The sequence below is a fragment of the Egretta garzetta genome, unplaced genomic scaffold, assembly GCF_000687185.1.
Source record: "Egretta garzetta isolate BGI_Z169 unplaced genomic scaffold, ASM68718v1 scaffold7, whole genome shotgun sequence".
NCBI lineage: Eukaryota > Metazoa > Chordata > Aves > Pelecaniformes > Ardeidae > Egretta > Egretta garzetta.
Genome location: NW_009260350.1, coordinates 4,555,058 through 4,560,780, shown reverse-complemented (window position 1 = coordinate 4,560,780; position 5,723 = coordinate 4,555,058).

Sequence of the window (5,723 nt, the reverse complement as noted above, 5' to 3'; positions counted from 1 at the left end):
GGAACAGACCCATCCTGGGGTGATCAGCGCTGTTCCCAGCACAAACCCAAACCATGGCCTCACACCAGCTACTGGGAAGAAAATTAACTCTGTCCCAGCCAAACCCAGCCCATCCTGGAGCATGTTCCTCCGTCCTTGGCTGTCTCCCACCGGGGAGCCTGGGGATGCTCTGCAGCACCAGAGCAGATGCCTTTGGACACCTGCAAACCCGCCCCAGCTCTGGTGACAGGGAACACGTTTCTGCCTTGGTGACTCAAGGACACCTGTGCTTGGGAGCCCCGAGCCCCTTCATCCACCCTCGGAGGCACTCAGCTTGGGAAGCATTTTCTCAGCAAGTGCCCACGTACGCTGCAGACACCTACAGCACAGCTGCTGGCAGGGAAGGTGCTGCCTGGTGCCTTCTGCAGGCGCCAAGCAATGAGCCCTTGTCCCAGGAGCTGGGGAGGCTCTGTGTGGTGCCCTTCGCAGCTCGTCAGGACTCACACGCTCACCAAGGGCCGGGCCAGCTTTGCTGCCGGGCTGTGGCCTGCGGCAGGGTAGGATGCTCTCTGTGCCTGGGAGCTCCTCCGCGTGCCCCGGGGACAGCATCTCCCCCACGCTGGGTGACGTGCTCTAACCACCCCCTGCTTCACAGGGGGCCTCGAGGTTTCTCACAGCGCTTTCCTCTGCATGGGCCACGCTATGGAGTAGGTGCTTTGCTCCGGGCTTGGTCAAGCATCTGGGCAGGGGCTAGGCTGAGTGGAGCTGTGCTTGGATGTCTCTTTGGGACAGAATCATAGAATTGTAGAAACATGGAATGCTTTGGGTTGGAAGGAACATTTAGGGTCACCCAGTCCAACCCCCCTGCAGGGACCAGGGACACTGTTAACCAGATCAGGTTGCTCACAGTCCCGTCCAACCTGGCCTGGAATGTTCCCAGGGATGGGGCCTCCACCACCTCTCTGGGCAACCCCTTCCAGTGTTTCACCACCCTCATTGTAAAGAATTTCTTCCTTATAGCCAGTCTCAGTCTCCCTTCCTTTAGTTTAAAACCATCCCCCCTTGTCCTGTCACAACCAGCCCTGCTAAAAAGTTTGTCCCTGTCTTTCCTGTAGGCCCCCTTTAAGCACAGAACGGCCGCAATCAGCTCTGCCCGCAGCCTCCTCTTCTCCAGGCTGAACAACCCCAACTCTCTCAGCCTGTCCTCATAGCAGAGGGGCTCCAGCCCTCAGATCATATTAGTAGCCCTCCTCTGGCCCTGCTTCAACAGATCCATGTCATGTTTTGTGCTGATGGCTCCAGAGCTGGATGCAGGGCTCCAGAGGGGTGTCACCAGAGCAGAGGGGCAGAATCCCCTCCCTCGACACTGGCCATGCTGCTGGGGATGCAGCCCAGAATAGGGTTGGCTTCTGGGCTGCCAGCGCACACTGCTGGCTCATGGCCAGCTTTTCGTCCATCAGTGCCCCCACATCCCTCTCAGCAGGGCTGCTCTGAATGCCTTCATCCCCCAGCCTGTACGGATACCAGGGGTTGCCGTGACCCAGGTGCAGGACCTTGTACTTGGCCTTGTTGAACCTCATGAGGTTCCCACAGTCCCACCTCTCCAGCTTGTCCAGGTCCCTCTGGATGACATCCCCTCCCTCTAGACCAGCTGCACCACTCGGCTTTGTGTCATCTGCAACCTTGCTGAGGGTGCACTTGATCTCACTGTCTATGCCATTGATGAATATATTAAACAGCACCAGTCCCAGTACGGACTCCTGAGGGACACCACTCGTCACCAGTCTCCATCTGGACATTGAGCTCTTGACCATTACCCTCTGGATGTGACCATCCAAACAATTCCTTATCTACTGAACAGTCCACCCATCAAACCCATATCTCCCCAACTTAGAGAGAAGGATGTTGTGAGGGACCGTGACAAAGGCGTTACAGAAGTCCAGATAGATAATGTCCATTGGCTATCCCTTGTCCATTGATGCTGTCACTCCATCATAGAAGGCCACTAGGTTTGTCAGGCAGGACTTGCCCTTGGTGAAGCCATGCTGGCTGTATCAAATCACCTCCCTGGCCTCCATGTGCCTTAGCATAGCTTCTAGGAGGATCTGTTCCATGATATTCCCAGGCACAGAGGTAAGGCTGACAGGTTGGTAGTTCCACAGGTCGGGATCCCACAGTTCTGCTTAGCACTCATGGCTTGATCTGGACCAAGGCAAAGACAATCTGTTAATAAAGTGCCCAAGGGCAGCCCTGCTGTAAACCCAGCCCAAACAGTGGCTCATCCTCACTGGGGAGGCTTTCACTGTGATGGTGCGGCAGTCTCACAACACAGCTCAGCACTGCCCAAGCATGAGGGAGTGGGCTGTGTCTGCCGCTGTTGATTCCCAGCCTCATTTCGGAGGGAGACACCAGCCAGGGGAATAGGCAGGGGAAAGCCCAAGGTGGGCAGAGGGACTGCAGCACTGTGGCAAGAACCATGGCTTCCAGGGTGCTCAGGAATTTGCTCCTGGCTGAGGTAGCGCTCACAAGCTGGTTCTTGTAGGTGCTTCAGCGCAGGGAGAGAGCAGGAGAGGGTGGTGTAGCATCATCTAGGGCAGGCACAAGACCCCTGCATGGTCAAAAACGTGGAGAAGGCCATGGGAGAAGCAGCTGAAGGAGGCTTCTGAAGCGTGTGGCTGAGGATGGACTTACGAGCAGATGGAGAGGGTGAGCACGGATGAAAGACACAAGCAGAGCAGTTGACAAGCAATTAATATTAATGTGTCATTAATGTGTCATTCCTCTAAACTAACAGGCCATGAACAAATGGCACCTGGAGTAAAGCTTTTGTAAGCGACCTGCTGCCTGTAGGGACTGTCCCCAAATGCCTCCAAATTGCTGCTACCTGCCTCTAACAGAAACAATGATCTCTCAAGAGTGGTCTTTCAGGACAGATTTCACCAGACCAGCAAAGGCAAAACTGTAAAGACTTTACTGCCAGTCCCTGCATTTCAGAGCTGCATCTGCCTGTTAATAAGAAATCTGCAGTACATCTCAAGTAGCCTGTGCTTGTCTGGGCTTCTCCTGTTCTTAAAGTCAGTGCTCCTCTACATGCACCGAGCTCAAAGGGTCGTCTGAGCTCAGGCAGTTTCTCGGGCCCCAGCATGTCTCCTTTCCTAGGGAGGGGTGGTCTCATGGGGTATTCCTCACATCCGACAGCGATGGCCCATTGTGTGCAGGAACTTCTACAGAGCAACGCCAAGCAAAGAAATGAAACAGGAAAGACACTGGAAGGAGACCTTCAATCACACTCCCAACCAAACTCTGTGACCATCTCTACTCCTCCACATTGGCGGTGGCTGTGCAAACCCCAAATCCAGGCAAGCCCCGGCTCTGCCTGTAATGCAGACTGAGGCAGGTTGCAAGGAGGAGCTCCTGAGTAGTCCAGTGCCAGCAGACCATGGGATCTTGCATATTGTGATGCTGAGGGGGCCAGAGGAACCAAGAATCCCGGAATCCCAGAAACCCAGAGCAGCAGGGGTTGGCAGGACCCTCCGGAGCTCACCCAGTCCCACCCCCCTGCTCAAGCAGGCTCACACAGAGCAGGGGGCACAGGACATTGTCCAGGTGGGCTTTGAATATCTCCAGAGAAGGAGACTCCACAGCCCCCCTGGGCAGCCTGGGCCAGGGCTCAGTCACCCTCAAAGTCAAGAAGTTCTTCCTCACATTCAACTGGAACCTCTTCTGCTTCAGTTTGTGCCCATTGCCCCTTGTCCTGGTGCTGGGCACCACTGAGAAGAGTCTGGCTCCGTGCTCGTGACTTCCACCCTTCAGATATTTGTAGGTATTTATGAGGTCAAGAAGCCATGGAGAATACTGAAGGGATGAGACTGACAGAAGGGAAGCGGTCAGAGGAGACTGTCTGCATCCAGTCTGGAGTAAAAGGCTTTTGCAGGGTGCAGGGACCTGGTGTGGCTTCTTGACATGGAGGAGACCTTCCTGAATAGCCAGAGCATGCAGACAAGCTGGTGTTGGGGAGGGTGTTAGTGATGGCTGATGTGACCTTTCTGATTCAGAGAGAGTTAATGAGCCGTAGAAATCCCTGCTCTGTGGAGCTTCGTGCAGGTTTGGAGATGGCACATCAGCAGGAGCAGTGGGAAATCTTCACTATTTCTTCTCCAACAAGGAGCTTTGCTCCCCCAGGCCTCTCCTTCCACGCTTCCCTCAAGAGCTGGGTTTTCTCCGAAGACGCCACCTCCCTGGTTTCTGAGGATTAGAACTCCTGAAGCCTGCTGGAGAGCTAGCACGCATCACATGCTCTTTGCACGGCTGCTCCCAGCACTGACTCATCACCCCCTGCCCACCTGGGGCTGCTGGAAAATCTTTGCAGAAAGGTCATGGACTGCTTTTCGGGAGCCAAAGTTAGCTCTGCGCGTGTGCCTGCATGCTGTAAGCATTCCTCTGGCCATATGGTGGGATATATCTGCTGAATGGACATACCCACCACATTCCTCTCCACTTCCTGGTAGCAGAGAAAGCGGATGATTTCAGAGCTAAATGAGACTGTCAGCCAACCTGAGAGGCCCTGTGGCTTCCTCCAGAAAAAAAGAAAAAAAAAAGACGGAGCGTCTGCTTCATGGATGCCACGTTATCTGTCTTCTCCTGACGGGGCAGAAGGCATTACGCCTATTCATTTCAAGGTGTTCCTGTGATGGTGGTGGCGAAGGGGCTCTGTGCTGCCACAGAGGGTGCATGGGAGAGCGGGGCTGGCAGAGTGCCTGACGCTTGGAGCATCCAAAATGGTTCCTTCTGCCTGTGTGTTAGGTTGAAAGAAACATAGTATGTTCCCGGTGGGACAATTTGGGCTGCCAGGAAGGAGGACAACGGCATGCCTGTAGCCAGGACCGCGCTCTCTTGCCATCCCTCACTTTCGGCACAGCCATGTTGCTGCCCAGCCTCTGACTCAGCCTGTTCCTATTCAAAGGCATTTGAATATTTCCCACCTTGCAGGGATTAATCATGGCTATTTGAAAGACCTACTGGGCATGCGGGGAGCACTTTAAACTTCTGAATAGGCCCTGAGTGCCCACGGAGAGGAGTAGGATGTGTTAACCAGCCAGCATGGAGGTGGACACCCCTGTCTCAGCAGGTTGCAGCTTGCCTCCCTGGGCAGAGTTACCATTCATAGATGAGCTCTCTAGTGTTATCTCCAGAAAAAAAACCGCAGCCGATTGTATCCTTGAACAGGTTCTTGCTTCAAGCCAGTATCTCTTAGGCAGAACACTTTAATTTAAAATTTGTAGTGTTGGTGAATCCCCCCCAATCCTTGGTAAATTAGTTCCAAATCTCTGTATTAAGACTTTCGTGCCCTATTGCTCGTTTCAGTGTGGCATCGCTTTGTACCTTGTTAGATCTTTGCTGGTTTGAAGAGCTCTGGGCTATTGGATTGCTGCTCCCTGAGCAGGCAACTACAGATAATGATCAAGCCACTCTTGACCTTCTCCTGATAAATGAAGCAGAGTGAGAGCCCGCGACCTCTTTCTCCCGATTTCCTCCCTTCTTTTTCTATGTTCATCAGTGTGCTTCTGGTGCGGGACGTGCTGTTCCACTGGTGCTAAACTCAGAGGTGCAGACTCTTCCCTTGCACTTGGCAATTCAGACTCGTCATTTGCCTGTTTGGCTTGATACATGGAAATCACTCTGGACTAATTTCCCGTCAGTTAGTTACCCCTAACACATAGCTCCCCAAGAATTATGCGCGCCCC